General features: G+C 41.9%; 1 protein-coding gene across 3 annotated transcripts in view; it reads left to right on the plus strand.

Annotated features, from left to right (window-relative positions):
• RALGAPA2 (Ral GTPase activating protein catalytic subunit alpha 2) overlaps window positions 1–18635 on the plus strand; it is a 377942-nt gene that overhangs the window by 299355 nt on the left and 59952 nt on the right. The window lies entirely within an intron of this gene.

The following is an 18635-nucleotide window of genomic DNA, read 5'->3' on the forward strand; positions in this document are numbered from 1 at the left end:
TAGGATAGAGTCCCGAATTCTTGTGGCCTACATTCTTTGTTCCTATATGTTTGCATTTACATTTAGCCAAATTAAAATGTACGTTCTTCACTAGCATCCTGTTTACCAAGTGATCCAGATAGCACTCAATTAGTGATCTGTCCTCTTTGTTATTTATGACTCCCTCCATCTTTGTACTGTCTGCAAAGTTTATCATCTGATAGATTTTAAATTTTCTTTTGGGTCATTGATAAATATGTTAAAAACTGTAGGGCCAACAGTGATTCCTGGAAATATACCAACTCAATGATTTTTACATGTTTACAATTATGTTTAAATCTATCATATTTTCAGTTTTTCATCAGTTTAATATGTGCCATGTTAATCGTCTGTCATTCTAGTTTTTTAATTAAAATGTCATGTTGTTCCAATTAAAGCACCTTACAGAAGTCTGTTATGGCAATGCTATTACCTTTATCAACAAAACATGTAATTTCATAAAAAAAAAGTCAAGTTAATTTGACAGGATCCTGTTTTGCATAAAAAGTGTTGATTTCCATTAATTATGCTACCCTCCCTTAATTCTTTATGAATTGAGTCACATGTCAGCTGCTCCATTTCCTTCCCCAGGATCACAGTCAGGCTGATGGGCCTGTAATGGCTTAATTGGCATCCCAGGGACTTGGTGGGGTAAGTGTCATGACTGAAACGTTTGTTTAGAGGGAAAGAGCTTGTTCAGGAAGGACTTGCAGGGTAAAAGTAGAGGAATTGTTGCATTATACATCAGAAATATATAGATTTTTTTCCTGAGGTACAGAATAAGGTGAAAGGCAGAACTGAGAAACTTGAGGTACAAAAAATATAGATGACATCTTACTCAGAACCCAAACAGGAAGAGGAGGTAGATGAGGAATTTCTAGAACTAATAATAGAAATGTCAGGCATACAAGATCTGGTAGTAAGTGGTCACTTTAACTACCCAGACATATTTTGCACAAGCACAAAATTTTCAGTAAATCCTGGGAATGAGTTCAGTCCACATTGTGTCCCAGAAAGTGGAGTATGTAACCGGCGGGGAGAGGGGGCAGCAGCCATTTTAGATTTTGTTCTGATCTACATGAAGGAAGTAGTAGAGAATCTTTGGCAGGCAGTTTGGTAGCTTTTGTAATTCTAAGGAAAGGAAAGGAAGGAGTGAAAGCACCAGAATATGGACAATGGATTTCAGAAGAACATACTTTTACAATAGTAACAGAGAGAAAGCTGTGCTAGTCTATATACTGTCAAAACAAAAAAAGCAGTCAAGTAGCACTTTAAAGACTAACCAAATAATTTATTAGGTGGAGAGCTTTTCGTGGGACAGACCCACTTCTTCAGATTATAGCCATACCAGAACAGACTCAACATTTAAGGCACAAAGAACCAAAAAAGTACTCAAGGTTGACACATCAGAAAAAAATTACCAAGGTGAGCAAATCGGAGAGTAGAGGGTCAGAAGCGGGCGGGGGTGTCAAGAATTAGATTAAGCCAAGTATGCAAAAGAGCCCCAGAAAATTCAGATCTCGGTTCAAACCATGTATTAGTGTCAAATTTGAATATAAAAGAGAGTTCAGAAACCTCTTTTTGCAGACTGTTGTGAAAATTCCTCTTCATTAGAATACAAACTTTTAAGTCATCAACAGAATGGCCCACTCCATTAAAATGTTGACTGACTGGTTTGTGAATCAGGAGTGTTCTTATGTCTGTTTTGTGCCCATTAATTCTTTGCTTGAGAGAGTTTGAAGTCTGTCCAATATACAAAGCATCTAGGCATTGTTGGCACATGATGGCATATATGATGTTAGTTGAGGAACACGGGAACCGAGATGTGAATTTTCTGTGTCATAATAGGGGCTCTTTTGCATACTTGGCTTAATATAATTCTTGACTCCACCCCCCACCCCTTTACTCTCTGATTTGCTCACCTTGATAATTTTTTTCTGATGTGTCAACCTTGATTACTTTTTTGGTTCTCTGTGCCTTAAATGTTGAGTCTGTTCTGGTATGGCTAGGGTCTGAAGAAGTGGGTCTGTCCCATGAACGCTCTCATCACCTAATAAGTTATTTTGTTAGTCTTTAAAGTGCTACTTGACTACTTTTTTTGTTTTGATACTTTTACAAATTCAGGACTTATAGGCAAGATTCCAGGAGAAGAAAATCTAAAGGAAAAGAGAGTTCAGAAGAGCTGGCATTTTCTCAAGGAGACAGTATTAAATGTGCTATTGACAGAATCCTTTGGCATACTCTCAGGGGTGCAACAAGGGTGTGTATTGTCACCTTTCTTATTCTTGATCACAATGGATTGGATTATGAACAGGACAACAGATGGCCATCACCAGGGCATTCAGTGGATGCTTTTCAAACAGCTAGAGGACATTGATTTTGCTGACGATGTCGCCCTCCTTTCACACTGACATAAAAGCATGGAAGAAAAGATCGCAACACTAGACACAACTGCCTCAATGACCGGACTGAGCATTAACAAGGGAAAGACCAAGACAGCCAGTCCAACAACACCCTCACGCTGGTAGGGGATGACCTGAAAGATGTGGACCGGTTCACCTACTTTGGGAGTATTATGGGCAGAGACAGAGGAACAGACAAGGGTATCAATGCCAGGATAGGGAAAGCAACAGCTGCACTCAAGACTTTGTCCCATATAGATTCATAGAATCCTAGGGCTGGAAGGGACCTCAGGAGCTCATCTAGTCCAGGCCCCTGCCTAAAGCAGGATTAACCCTAACTAAATCATCCCAACCAGGACTTTAAGTCAGGACTTAAAAACCTCTAGGGGTATAGATTCCACCACCTCTCTAGGGCTGTGTCTGCACTTGCCCCAGCTTTGAAGGGGGCATGGTAATCAGGGCCAAGAGAGATTACTAATGAAGTGCTGTGGTGAATACGCAGCACTTCATTAGGCTAATTTTCCCCTGCGGCAACTTCGAAGCGTCAAACTTTGAAGTGCCAGCATGCGTGTAGCTACGGGCACTTCAAAGTGCCCCTGCTACTTCAAAGTCCCTTTATTCCTATAAATTTTGAGGAATAAAGGGACTTGGAAGTAGCAGGGGCACTTTGAAGTGCCTACGGCTACACGCATGCTGGCACTTCAAAGTTTGACGCTTCGAAGTTGCCCTGGGGGAAAATTAGCCTAATGAAATTCTGCATATTCACTGCAGCACTTCTTTAGTAATCTCCCGTGGAACTGATTACCATGCCCCCTTCGAAGCTGGGGGCAAGTGTAGACACAGCATAGGTAAAGCATTCCAGTGCTTCACAACCCTCTTGGTGAAATAGTTTTTCCTAGTCTCCAACCAGACCTCTCCCTCTGTAACTTCAGACCATTGGTACCTGTTCTGCCATCCATCACTACTCAGAACAGCCACTCTCCATGCTCTTTAGAGCTCCCCTTCAGGGAGTTGAAGGCTGCTATCAAATCACCCCTCCCTCTTCTCTTCCGAAAACTAAACCACAAATCCCTCAGCCTCTCCTCATAGGTCATGTGCTCCAGCCTCCTAATCATTTTCATTGTCCTCCATTGAACCCGCTCCAATGCGTCCACATCCTTTTTATATTGCGGGGCCCAGAACTGGATGCAATACTCCACATGTGGCCTCACCAGTGTTGAATAGAAGGGAATAATAACTTCTCTAGATCTTCTGGAAATGCTTCTCCTAATGCACCCCAATATGCCATTAACTTTCTTTCTTTCTACAAGGGCACACTGGTGACTAATATGCAACCTCTCATCCACTGTAATCCCCAGGTCCTTGTCTGCTGCACTGCTACTTAGCCAATTGGTCCCCAGCTTATAACAATTTTGGGATTCTTCCGTCTCAAGTGCGGAACTCTGCATTTGTCCTTGTTGAACCTCATTAGATTACTTTTGACCCAAGCCTCCAATTTATCTAGGTCACTCTGGACCCTATCCCTACCTTCCAACCCTACCTCTCCCCCTAGTTTAGTGTCGTTTGCAAATTTGCTGAGCATGTAATCCATCCCCTCATCCAGGTCATTAATGAAGATATTGAACAATACCAGCCCTAGAACCAGTCCTAGGGGCGCTCCGCTTGAAATTGATCACCAACCAGACATAGTCATTGACCACTATCTGTTGGTGCTGACTGTCTAGCCAGCTTTCTATCCATCTTACAGTCCATGTATCCAATCTATATTTCCTTAACTTACGGGCAAGATTGTTGTGGGAGACTGTATCAAAAGTTTTACTAAAATCAAGGTATATCACATCCACTGACTTCCCCATGTCCACAGAGCCAGTTAGCTCATCATAGGAGCTAATCAGGTTGATCAGGCTTCATTCTTCACATAAAGGATTATGATGACCAGATACTCAACACAGTGTCCTTAGGGGAAGAGGCACAGCAGCTGCAGAGCAAAGCCCCTTCCCCCACCCCTCCAGGACCTCCCATTCTTGCTTCTCCCCTTCTATCCCTGTGCATAAATGCCACAGATCAACTACTTGTGCTCCAGAAGATCTGGAAAAGTGGGGGCAGAGTTGCTGGGAGTGGAGGCCCTGGCTTTTTCCCCTGAGTGCTCCTGCCCTGGAGCACCCATGGATGTTTCCAGGTAAGAGAGATCCAGATTAGAGGCTCAGCCTGTATTAGTACCATCTGGATCAGTTTTCCTTCTCATGGGGCTTCTTGGCTCTCCTGTCTCCCTCCTAGGTTGTAATTATGGGAATCAATTTTTGTTTAAGTGGAAGTGCACACATGTAGATTCCCTATTTCTCTCATCCTTGTTCTTTGAAGGCATGTGCTGTGCATTGTAAAGGGGATGATTTAAGGGGAACCCCCTGGATAAAATGTGTTGACAGCCCATCACTGGAGCAGCTAGAGGTATTCTTGTGAGTGAATGGGAGGAAGAATATTGAAGAATCTGTTACCCTTCACCCTCAAGCTAGTCTGCCTTTCCTCTCAAAATCTACAGTTCTCACTCTAAGAATATTTGCAGCCAGGAGTTGAACTGCATGCATGACCCTTAATGATAACCAGGAAATAATAAGTATAGTTATGGCACTCAGAAAGAACTGTACGGTATCCCAGCAATACAGATACATGAAGGCAATCTAGTTAGAGTATTCTAGTAACTGATAAATAATCTTACTTTAATTTCCCCAACACAAAATACATAGAATGGAACTTGAGGTTTTACTAATCAAGGCAAAAGTTATGTTAAGCAAAGTTGTTAGGAAGCATTCTACTGTGAGACATAATCATTTGATCAGAAGTAGATAAACAGATCAGCCGCACATCCCAGATGTAATAAATGTTTTTGGCCTCTGGGCATGTCTTTTTCCCCCGGAAGTATCTGCTCTCCAGATCTGTTAAAATGTATTTTTGTCAGAATTGTTATGAAGAATGATTAAAGCAAAATTAGAAGATCAAAACAGTTAAGCCAATTAGACTTTGAAAATCATGTTTCATGTGAGATTTAAATCAGATGTTTATTTGTAACAGTGTACCTTTCAAACCCTGAGCCTGTGGCCAGTTTGTTTCTTACCTAGGTACTGTTTTATTAATAGTTGGTTTAATGAAGGAAAAAAGATATACTTACTATTTTGTATGTTGACTCTCCTCTGATCCTGATGTAGCAGATTTTAAAACTGTTATCAGTTGCTCAAGAGTTCTAAAAAAGATATATATATTTTACTTAAAGGTTATAATATCTATTTTAAAGCTTTCCTTATACTATATGTAGTCATGATTTTGGTTTTACCCCTATTTTTGTAATGGAAAACTGAAAATTTTATATTATTCTATCGATAGTTAAAAATTATTGCCCAGTGTTTTAAAAAGTCAGAGGCTGCACTAGTATATCTTTTTGTATTTTGTTTTACATTTGGTAGAGATGTCCTCATATCAAGCATTCAGATTTATATGAAAAATGGACCTCAGTTCAATCCACGAATAGATTGTCAGAAAGATTAAAGTGTGCATCATGCAATTTTTTTTCTTTAGAGAAAGGGCCCTTTGATGTGCTAATGTTCACATTCTCTGTATTTATTCAGAAGTGCTTGTTATTGTTTTGAGCTGTAGAAGAGTATCTGCTTCAGATATGCACATTCTAATATCTTTGTAGTCAAACCTTGTCCAAGGTAGGACAATATAAATAAACAATCATCTTAATAGCATTATATGTTGGCACCAAATAGTGGTCTGATTCTGAAGATAAATGCCAAGGCATTTATTGAAAATAAATGTTGAAGAAAAACTGAAATGTTTATTTTCAAAAAATGTGATCATGGTCTAATAACCACATATAGTTCCATTAGCATTATTGCTCTTCCACCAAATAATGTAATTCATTTTTAAAATAAAAAGTGTTCTCAATGATGCAGTAGGTGATTACACTAGCCTTTTACAGTAACTTTTGAGAACTAGATTGTAATCTATTTGAAAAGTTAATTAGGAAGTGAAATTAATTGGGCAGGCTCTTTTTAGCCCTTGGTGGATATTTTCAGGCAACAGATGCAGTTCTGCAGTCTCTGCACTGGAGCAACCTAGGTCTTGAACAGCAAGGGCTGATGCATGTCAAGACAGCGTAAAATTGGGAAAGCTACGTGAGTAAATTTTTCGCACCATGCATTTGTAGTTCTAGCCAATGTAGGTGTTCCTTTTATTTGTTAGCATTAAGCAATAGTTGTCTGAATTCATAATAAAGATGAAAATTTGAAAACGGGCAAGACATTAAGGTATAAGTAACCCTACAATGTTTAAGTTTAGTGAGTTAATACTAATAGCATTCTGTGGCTGACAAAGTAATTTAGAATGAATTTAGAATGAGGCTTTTATCTCAAAAAGCAGTATTTGTTTGCTCTCCTCCCTTCCTCCTAGAAAGAAAGAAGATGAAAACAACATTTGGAGACTTAGTCACTCAGCTGTAAGCCAACTTAAGATGGATATTGTAAGAATTTTCTCCTTGGCATCCTGAGTGCCAAACAATGGATGTGAGGCAAAATTGGGGTGACTGGCAGGATTGGCCTGTACCACCTTGAATGCCTGGGCTATACCGGCCACGTCCTAAAACTTCTGTCACTCCAGGAAACATGACTCTTCAGTGCCATTATCTCTTTCATCAGAACCAATAGTGCTAAAGGATTAGGATCTGCAGATAATATTCCTCATCCTTAGCAGAAGAGACACCAGAGAAGAGGAATTTTAACAACAAGCTATGGAATAGAATGGTGGCTTATCACCTGAGGAAAACATGGGTGTAACTATAACATTGTGTCCTTTGGAGGATGCAGTTCAGTTTCATGAGCTTGTGGATAGGATGGCATCAAATCTTAAATTACCATAAGTCGCTTTGGAAGAAGGCACATATGCAGTTTTTGACATTTTGGTTCTACTTCACAGAGTGAGGTCTCTTTTCTTATGTTGGAAGATCTCTGGCAACACCAAAATCTCTGCAATTCAATTAATCTTTATGACAATCAATTACAAAGTAGGCAGATCAATTTGATCACATGAAACTTCTCCTGTTTTCATATGCACTTCCCAAGAGGATAAGAGGGAATTAACAAAAGCTCATAACAGAGCACCAGAATGTGGCAAAAATAAGACTTTAGGACAGTCAGCGTTTCTGAGGTTGCATCAAGATCTGTGGCATCCGCAGTATTTCTCCACAGACTTGGTGGCTGTGATCATCATTGCTGCCTGTAGAAACAAAGACAAAACTTGAGAATTTACCTTTTGAAGGAGAGGGACTGTTTAGTACAAAAATTGATCAAGTGCTGAAGAAACTGAAGGATACACACAACACTGCAGTATCTGTGGTGTTACTACTACCTCGTCATTGAAAAACATTTGCAATTGTGTTCTGATTTCACAGACCAAACTTTTTTTCTTATTCTAATACCGATAAGAGACAGCCTTATTGTCACCACCACCACCAATAGACATACTTTCAGGTGGAGAGACAGAAGAAACCCTGCTAGCCCAGAATGAGGACAAAGAGCTTCTTAATTACCTCTTCGTTGCCTATTATCAGATTGTAAGAATGTAGTGATGAATGAGAGCTTCAGAGCAATTGAAATAAATACAACCCACATTTTTACAATACATGGACAAATATCACCTTGGACAGATGCATTTTAGATACAAAAAAATACAAAAAAAGTTACAAAAAAAACTTATCATCCAGATCTAATTTCTGACTCGATGTAACCTGCCTTTTCTGGGACCCTTCTCACAAGAACTTGTTAAAGATAGAAACCCAATCTCTTACAGCAAACAAGCTATGAAAAATTCCATTAGATTCTAGGAACAAAGGATTTTACTCCTGATACTTTCTAATCCCCAGGCCAATTCTAGACCTCAGAGCTTTAAATACTTTCCTCAGAAGGTTTTAATAATGCATGCAACTGAGAGACTAAGATCACAGATAGAAGAACATCTAGCAAACAAGCAAGTGAAGTTCAGGAAAGATAGAAGTACCATACAGCAGATAATGGCACTAAGATTGATAGCAGAGAAAGCTCAATAAAAGAACAAGAACATCTACACTTGCTTTGTCAATTTTCAGAAAGCATTTGACAGTATTGATCAGAAGGTGACTTGGGCAGTTTTGGAGTTGTACAGAAAGGATAGCAGACTGATACGGTTGTTGAAGGATATCAGTGACAATGAAGAGGCAGCTGTGAGAACATGCAGAGAGTTGGGAAGTTGGTTTAGAATGAGTAGAGGTACAAGACAAGGAGATCCAATATCTCCAAGTATCTTCTTCACGAATCTAGAGAGCATGATCATGACATAGGCAAGTTCAAGGAAGAGGTATAAGGGATATCTGTGCACAGGATAAGAATTAACAGCTTGAGGTTCATAGATGATATAGTTATCATTGAGGAAGACGAGAAGCTAGCAATAAAGCTGCAGGTGCTAAACAAGGAAGGTAAGCGGTACAGACTGATTATGAACATGGATAAACAAAAACAATGATATTTGGAGATAAGGAAATAGGAAGGAAGATCAGCATAGAAGGGATTGAACTAGAGAACGTAGAGAACTAGAAAACATTCACATATCAGGGGAGTAACATAACATGATCTAGACTGTAAGAAGGAAATAGCAACTAGAATAGTGAAAGCAAGAGCGAGTCTGAAGGTGATGGATAAGGTCTGGGAAAGCAAAGCAATTAGCTTAGGAATGAAGCTGAGTGTCTTGAGAACATGTATATTCAGCAGCATGTTGTATGGATGTGAGGCATGGGTGATAACAAAAGATTCGAAGAGAAGAATATTGGCATTTGAGAGGAGTTGTTATAGAAAGATCCTGAGAATAGGATGGATGCAGAAGGTCACCAACGAGGAATTATATAGGAAGATACAGCCGAAAGAGAACCTACTGCAGAAGTATCAGAGAGGTAGCCATGTTAGTCTGTATCTGTGAGAATAACAAGAAGTCCTCTGGCACCTTAGAGACTAACAGATACTTTGGAGCATAAGCTTTCATGAGCAAAGACCCAGTTCATCAGATGCATGACTCATGCCACTGACGAAGTGGGTCTCTACTGAAGAAGGTTCTGCAATGCAAGTTATAGCTATTCGGGCATATTTGCAGAATGAACAAACAAAAAATGAAGACCCTGGTATTTGACATAATGGATGGTTCGAGCAGGAGAAGCAGACCCCACAGAGAATGGGTAGATGATATAGGAGACTGGTGTGGAGCTAGTCTGCAGAAACTAAGCCACTCCACACTGGACAAGGAAAGATGGAAGGAAATAGTGAGAGAGGCATCAGACACCAACAGGCACTGATCCCATTATCGATGATGATGATGATGATGATGATGGTAACTGTGATGCTGATTATTCCCTCCCTGTCTTCCATGGATAGGTTTGCTGCTCTCAAGCCCATGAATGTATATTTCTGACTTTCAAAAAGAACCTTGCATTGAAGGTACCTCTTTTTCTATTGATTCTCATACAGCGCATTGCTGGCATACTGTTCAGAACCATTTGGATTACTGTATTTTGCACCTATTTGCAAATCGTTTCCACTATAGAGGCCTACCTTTTGGACTTTCTAGTGTACCCAGACTCTCTGCCAAATACTTGGCTCCAGTAACAGCAGATATGAAAAGACAAGGAATTTTCCTCCTCCTGTACTTAGGCAATGGACTTCCAAAGGTTCCCACTGAAGAAGAATTACAGAAAAACAATTGAGTTACTACTTCTGTGTTTGGAACCCTAGGTCTTTTCATAAATGAAGAACAGTCTTGTCTCTTACGCAATCATAAAAGATTCTGTCAATTGATACATAAGAATGGTCTTACTAGGTCAGGCTGAAGACCCATTTAGCCTGGTATCCTGTCTTCTGAAAATGGCCAGGGGCACCATTCCTGCCCATTTTGGCTAATAGCCGTTGATGAACCTACCCTTCATGAATTTATCTAGTTCTTTTTTGAACCCTGTTATAGTCTTGGCCTTTATAACATCCTCTGATTCTCCATTCCATAAATGAAAGAGCTTTCCTTCTGGAAGAGAACTTTTACAAATTAAAAACCAATGTATGCATCAATATTTTTTCAGAAGATTTGTGTATTAACCCTGTTGGGTCTGATTGCACCTACAGCCTGTGTGACTCCATATACCAGGCTCAGAAGTGAAACCTTTTCAGCACTGGCTACTAAAGAATTTCAGACCAATTACAGACCCTGTGCAAAAAATACCCACTATTCCAAGGATGGTTTGTTTTTCTCTAAGATAGTGTCTGGAACCTCATAGTGTCTTAAGGATGTTTTATTCAACCACCTTCTCCTTCTTCAATATTAGCCACAGATGCATCAAAGACAGGGCTAGGAAGTACATCCTCCTAATCCATACATATGAGGCCTTTGGAATGAGAATTTCTACTGTACGTAAATGTATTGGAAACTCAGGAAGACTGAGTTTCTGTGCATTTCTCTCATAGGTGCAAAATGCAATAATTCAGATGGCTGTGAACAGTATGTCAGCAATGTGCTATATGAACAGATAAGGAATGTGATCAACTTGATTGCATGCCAGACTTCCCCAAGAGTAGGAATGTTCAAAGGACACTTGAAGAAATGAAATGTACTTACTGGTAACCAAAGTTCTTTGAGATGGACTCTGCATATTCACACTGACTGCTCACCTTCCCCACTCCTCCCTGCAGAGTCAAAATTAACCTGTCTGCTTTAGTGGTGAAAGGAACTGACATGGCAGTGGTGCCATACCCCTTTTATACACATGTTCTTAAAACAAGCTCAAGAAGTAGGCAGAGAGGGCAAGAGATCACAATCACTTAACAGAGACTGCTTCAAGAAGGTTCTACCATCCTGCTGCAGCATAAGTCAAAATTCTCAGAGTATGAGTATGCAGAGTCCATCTCAAAGTACTCCATTTACTAGCAAATAATCTTCATTGCCAAAAATTTGTGAAGTCTTCTCTTCAGGTTATAGGAAAGGAGATGATTCACAGAAGTCAAGTTTAAAAAGAAAATGTATTGTAAATTAAGCAATAAACAGAAGAAAAGACTTATAAATTTAACTGGTATCACATTATTTGAATATTTTTCTTTCTTGTGCCAAAAAAAGATAGTTGATGGCCTACCAAGCTGATGGGTTGATACACCTACTGAATTTAATATTACTGATATTTGAGGGAAAGTTTCTTAAACTTTAGTGTAGAAGGAAGCACGTATAAATTACAAAAGTAATAAATTCATCATTATTTTTATCAAAGCTAAATATGTGGGGCCATCTGCACCTTGGACCACTGCTTTGTAGAATTTGCCAAAGCCTTTTTTTCTTGGTATCTTCTTCCTTCTATACTGGCTCTTCTCTGTTCACCTGCATCTGGATGGGAGCATCATTTCAAAATTCAGCAATCCCTCAGTCATCTCACCCTCTCATTCATGTTCCTTCTAAATCTGATCTCATTTTCTCCTTGTTTAACATCATCATTTGTGGTCATCAAACACTGAGCTATCTTTCTGCAAGTCATTCCAATACCTCCATAGCAATAGCATATTCCACAGCAGCCCACATACTAAAGTGATGAGAAGTAAAATAAAACTCTTGGTCCCTGCAGCCCAGAATGCAGGCACACTTCCCACTTCAGGGGCCACCTAACTCTGTAGTCAACTAAAATCCCTCAGTGAGTAAACTTTCACTGTAAAGTGCACTGTGTCCTGAAGTATCTCCATCTGGACATGCACTTATTGCACCCCTAAATCCAACATGATCCTCAAAGATGTGTGTTCCCCCTTCTCCCGCAGGGCCCAATCTAGTAGGTGTGCTGTGAGCTTACATAATTCCACACAAAATGGCCAGATGGGGTGTGGAAAAGTAGGAGGCCTCCCTTTGCAGCCTGTAGTTTCCATGGTTAGCCGATACAGCAGTTAGGGTACTTAAAAGGGATGGGGTTTAATTTCACCTTCAGCAGAGAAATTGGGATTTGAGCTCTCCAGTGAGTCCCTTTCTTAACACCTGAACTATAGAATATTCTGGTGTGTGGCTTCTCTGTCTCTTCTGTTGAGGCTGTTCTCCTCTGTACACAGAATTAAAACAATACATATATCTTGGACCAGAGAGCATGAGTGATTCTGTAGGTGTGTGGCTAGGGCACTCCCTGCGATGTTGGAAACCTATGTTCAAATCTCTTTGCAACAGATGGGGGAGTCGGGGAAATTAAAGAAGGACCTACCACATCCCAGATGGGTTCCCTAACTACTGAGCTAAGGCTATAAAACAAAAAGCTGCCTCTTCCTCCTGACCAAGCCAGCTATTGTGTATGAAGTTAGGCAGGTACCACTGCTATTTTCAAGAAACTGCTGAGATGCCTGACTCCAGGTGAAGGTTCCTCTATGGATCCCTAGAAAAAGCTAGCCATCTTGCTCCAGCCTGAATATAGATAACTAAGTGAGGGTGTGCATGCACCTAGCATGTTTGCTTTTGTGGTTCCCATTCTTACATACCTTTTTTCTCCCCGTGCATTTTAAGGGGTCTAGCTGCCTAATGCAGGGTTTGCACATTCCACTGAGTAGGTAGGCGCATAAAAATGAGACACAAGTCCTGTTGTGCATTGCATCTACCTCACCACTTATGCTATAGAAGTTCTCATTGATGCTTTCTAGCAAAGTACTTATATAACCCCCATCATTATTATATTTTAAGGGCATTTGCCTCACACTTTTCCCCACTTCTTTCTCTGGGAAAAGTAAGACCACTTTTGTTGATCTCTTATAAACTTTGTTCCTATTTTGTGATTTTTTTTTCTTCAAAGCAGTGACACTTAAAATGTTAAAGAGAGAATTTTGTTCATTTCTAAGGAGCACACTAAAAAAGTCATAGGTTTGCTGTAAGGTCTTACAATTGTGCATTGAATTGTGGAGCATGTGGAACAATTCAGTTCAGTTTTGTAACTTATTGTTAACACAAACAACTCTCTCAGTGCGACAGCTGAGGAATAGTTAAAGAAAGAAGGTAGGAGAATGGGTAGTTCCCACTATTTTTTCCATCAATGTGAGGAATCAATTTTCTTACATGCATTGAGGCAGGTATGGATGTGCACCACCAGTAGCAGCACAGGCTGCTGGCTGTGGATACTCTGCCAGTCATCTGGACAGTGTTTGAATCTCTTCTGGGTGGCTGCCTATAGGGACCTGGTGATGACAGGAGACTGAAGTGCAGGGAGGGTGTGAAAGGCTCATAATAGTTCTGATGTGCAGAACTGGTTGGCCCAGAGGAAGGGGGACAGTGTCTCCCTGGCACATGCTCCAGCTACTGGAGCTCCGCACAGTGATGCACATGCAGGCAGTAGCTGCAGGGAGAGAGCATCTGGAAGTCCTTCTAGCCCCACTGCACTGCTGGTGGTGGTAGTATGGCTGCCCCCCCACCCCCATGCATTTGCCATCATTCAGGGCCAGGAGATGTGTGTGAAGGAGTACATCAGGGGGAGATGTGCAGAGAGGCTCCGGGGGCGGGGGGTTAGCAGCACCTGGAGACCCCCACCTTCCAAAGAGCGATTGCCAATGGAGGGGTGCCTACAGGCAAGTGTGGCACCCCCTACACGTTCCCACATTCCACTGTGTATCCCACTTCTTCCAGAGCCTGCATCTTCTTCTCCCACCCCATCCTTCCCCCAAAATCCCTCCCTCCCAGAGCCTGCACCCCGGAGTCATACCACGTGCCCAAGGTCAATGCCTGCACTCAAAGCCCCCCCCCCCCGCCCAGAGCCACATGTATCACCCCTCCTGCACCCAGACTCCCTCAGAGCAGAGCCTACACCCTGTCCTCTCTCCCAATCCTGAGCTCCAGCCTGGAACCTGCAGCCAACACTCAAATTCCCTTCCCAAGTCCACAGCCTTCCTCCACCCAGCTCCCTCTGAGCTTTAGGCAGGAAAGGAGTAGGGTTTGAGCAGATGAGGGGTACAAGCTCTAGGCATTTGCACCACAAAAATTTCTGCAAACCTATCACCCTGCCTACGATTGAATCGCCACGAGCCAGCACTAGAAAAAAATTCTACCCACTTTTCAAAATTCTTGTCCTTTGAGTCATTTTGCTCATGTCCATTCCTTTACCTCTCCTCCTACCCCTCTGTCAGCACGGTGGGCAAGAAGGAACTGAGCGGACATAGGGGCAATGGCACCTGATATACTACACCATAGCCGTGTCTACACGTGCACGCTACTTCGAAGTAGCGGCACTAACTTTGAAATAGCGCCCGTCACGGCTACACGTGTGGGGCGCTATTTCGAAGTTAACATCGATGTTAGGCGGCAAGACGTCGAAGCCGCTAACCCCATGAGGGGATAGGAATAGCGCCCTACTTCGACATTCAATGTCGAAGTAGGGACTGTGTAGTCGTTGCGCGTCCCGCAACATCGAAATTGCGGGGTCCGCCATGGTGGCCATCAGCTGAGGGGTTGAGAGACGCTCTCTCTCCAGCCCCTGCAGGGCTCTATGGTCATCGTGTGCAGCAGCCCTTAGCCCAGGGCTTCTGGCTGCTGCTGCCGCAGCTGGGGATCCATGCTGCATGCACAGGGTCTGCAGCTAGTTGTCGGCTCTGTGGATCTTGTGTTGTTTAGTGCAACTGTGTCTGGGAGGGGCCCTTTAAGGGAGCGGCTTGCTGTTGAGTCCACCCTGTGACCCTGTCTGCAGCTGTGCCTGGCACCCTTATTTCGATGTGTGCTACTTTGGCGTGTAGACGTTCCCTCGCTGCGCCTATTTCGATGTGGTGCTGTGCAACATCGAAGTTGAACATCGACGTTGCCAGCCCTGGAGGACGTGTAGACATTATTCATCGAAATAGTCTATTTCGATGTCGCTACATCGAAATAAGCTACTTCGAAGTAGGCTTCACGTGTAGACGTAGCCCATGAGTGCAGCACTCCAGAAAGTGCCACAGCCATCCAGTGGCTACCAAACCACACACATCTATAAAGGAATGGACATCAGCAACACCACTCAGAGGACAATAGTGAAGATGGGTAACCAATTTGTGTGTGTGTGTGTGTGTGAGAGAGAGAGAGACCAACCAGAACTCAGTGGAAACTTACTGCTGCATTTCTACCACTGCAGTCTACGTGTTTGCAAAGTATATTTTTATTTAATGTATTTTAGGCAACACTGTTGAGTGATCAAAAAAGGATACTTATATGAATAAAAGATTTCCATTTGGTACTTGTTAACCCTACAGTGCCTACCTAATGTAATTGAAGTGCAACCACCTGGTAGATTTTGCTGTCAACTGCCAAGGAAGGCCAAGTATTGAGAGTACCAGGTGTTCTGCTCAGTCTGTCTGATTGTCACAGTGGAATAAACAGCATGATTGCACAGTATGGCTGGGAGGCTAGAATCTGAAGATTATTGCCAACCATCTTTTTAGTTTTTGAGTCTTGAGTATGCAAGTGTTCCTAATGAGTTCAGGTAGTACTAATGCTGCATCTGTTTGCTGAAATTAGACTCTTGTGCACCAAAGAAAAGGAAACAATACTGGAACATGTGCTTTGATATTAGGTAAAGCTGAGGCTTTCCATGCGATGCAGTGTGGAAAGCTGAAAAACTGTTTTGAGGGTGATCTAGAGATCTCTCTCTCTCTCCCTCTCTCTCTCCATGTTCAAGAGGTTTAGCTCAGGGGTCAGCAGCCAAAATATCAAGAAGAGCCATCTTTCTGAATTTGGTAAAAAAAAAAAAAACCAAAAAAAAACCCCAGTAATTCAAGATGCAATAATGCATGTGAATCTGTGACAGTCCTTAATAAATAATGTCAAACCGTACTCTTTGTAACCCCTGTTTTAACAATGCACCCACAACTATTTGTAATGTGAAATATGTTTACTGCAGTGTTCACAAACTTTTTATGTATTCTATTTCCTCACACTTTACATGTGTGTTTTTACCACTGTCTTCCTGGCTTTCACTTCTACCTACTTTTATTCACTAATCTTATTTCACATTTAATTTCAGTTTTCTTTCTTAAAATGTGTGTTGCCGTTCAAAGAAGGACTGCCACAAGCTTCTTTTTCGTTTTCAAGATCATGACTTTATGAGCAATATGATGAAAACACAGCAATGTTGTTATATGCCACAAAGCACTGCACATATTAAAGGGGGAGTTATCCAATGTTACAAAATCACATATCGTTTGCTATTCAGATATGAGTTGTTCATTGTTGGACTTTTAGACATTCACCATTTATCAAAAATAAGCTGGAGGGCTTTTTTTTTTTTTTTTTTTTTTTTAAACTTTTCAATAATAACGTTGGGAGCCGCAAAGAAGTCCTTATCCAGAGCTGCAGCTTGTAGATCCCTGCTAACTGGTCTAATACATGATTAGAAAGTAAAGCTAGGCAGATTGGCTGCGTCTACCCATGTAGCTTCTTCTGGAAGTGGCGTGGTAATGAGCAGCTAGGAAGATGCTAATGAGGCACGGATGTAAATTTCCTGTGCCTCATTAGCATATGGCCACATGATTTGGAGTCCAGAAGAAGCTCTTCTGGACTCTAAAATACACATTTAGACACGTGGCCCATGGGGATCTTCTGGAAGGAAACCTTTCTGGAAGCCCCCTCTTCCTCCAAACTGTCCCAGAATTCAGCGCACCCAGTAATCACATGAAAATGGACAGTAGACGGTGCTAACGCAATCATGGACCCTCAAATGCTTCAAGTCATTCCATACACTGTTAAGGCAACTTCACAGACCATTGTGCAATTTTTGTGTCAATTACAAAGTGAGATGATGGTTGACAATGACGATGATGATGAAGGTTTTGAAGAGGAATTCTGTCTACTGCGGTCCAAGAACTCTCAACTGCTGGCTGCCCTGAATGCATTGCTGACAGTGAAGGAGCGATCTTGAGATCGACGCACACCAATGGGACCACATTGTTTTAGAGTCCTGGGATGAGGAGTAATGGCTGCAGAACTTTTGCATGTGCAAGTCCACTTTTATGGTACTTTGTGATGTGCTGGCGCCTGCCCTGAAGCACAGCAACACAAGAATGAGGCTGTCTTTAACAGTTCAGAAGCAAGTGGCAATCTCTGTGTGGAAGTTTGCAACGCCCAACAGTTACCAGTCAGTGGCAAATCAATTCAGGGTGGGCAGATATACTGGGGGGGCATGGTGATGCAGGTAGCCAGTGTGATCTGTCAGCATGTCTTCAGAAAGACCATGACCCTGGGAGATGTACAGGACATAGTGGATAGCATTGCTGCCATGGGGTTGCCTAACTGTTGTGCATGCCACCTATTGCCTCACATCCCCATCATGGCCCCAGCACACCTGGCCTCTGAGTATATAAACTGAAAGGGGGACTTCTCCATGGTATTGCAGGCATTGATAGATCGCAAAGGTTGCTTCACCCCAACATCAATGTGGGATGGTCAGGGAAGGTTCACAAAGTGTGCATCTTCAGAAATTCTGGGCTGTACAGAAAGCTCATGGATGGACTTTTTTCCCAGACCAGAAAATCAAGATTGGCAATGTTGTGATTCCTGTTGTAATATTGGGCAACCCTGCCTACCCTCTGCTCTTTTGCCTTATGAAACCCGACACAGGAGCCCTGGACTGCAGCAAGGACAACTTTAATCGAAGACTCAGCAAGTACAAAATGGCAGTTGAATGCGCCTTTGGCCATTTAAAAGTGAGGTTCAGATGCCTATTGATTTGTTTGGACCTTTATGAAACTAATGTCCCCATTGTGATTACAGCGTGTGTGCTATTTCTTGAAAGCCTGGAATATTGAGGTTGAGGCTGTAGGCAGGGCTTACTGACAGCTGCCTACATAGCCATTTACCAATAACCATGTGGAGACAACTGCAGTCAGGGAAGCTTTAAAAAAATGAATGGTCTGCCATGCATATGATGGTAATGCATTTCTCTGCTGTCATAACAACCAGCCACCACTCACCATACTCATTTGTGCTCCTCACCAAATACAAACCAATAAATCAGACTGTGTCTTATATGAATGCTTTTACTTGGAGGAAGGGGGTTAAGTTGCAGACAGAAGACTGGATGAGGAGGGAGGGTTATTTTCCTAAAAAAGGGGGCTTATGCTATTAGCCCTCCCCACCCCTGCCTGGGCACCTCTCCCACAAGTCCTCTGCAGACATGGGTGTAGCAGCGGGGAA

Source organism: Carettochelys insculpta, chromosome 3, assembly GCF_033958435.1.
Source record: "Carettochelys insculpta isolate YL-2023 chromosome 3, ASM3395843v1, whole genome shotgun sequence".
Classification (NCBI taxonomy): domain Eukaryota; kingdom Metazoa; phylum Chordata; order Testudines; family Carettochelyidae; genus Carettochelys; species Carettochelys insculpta.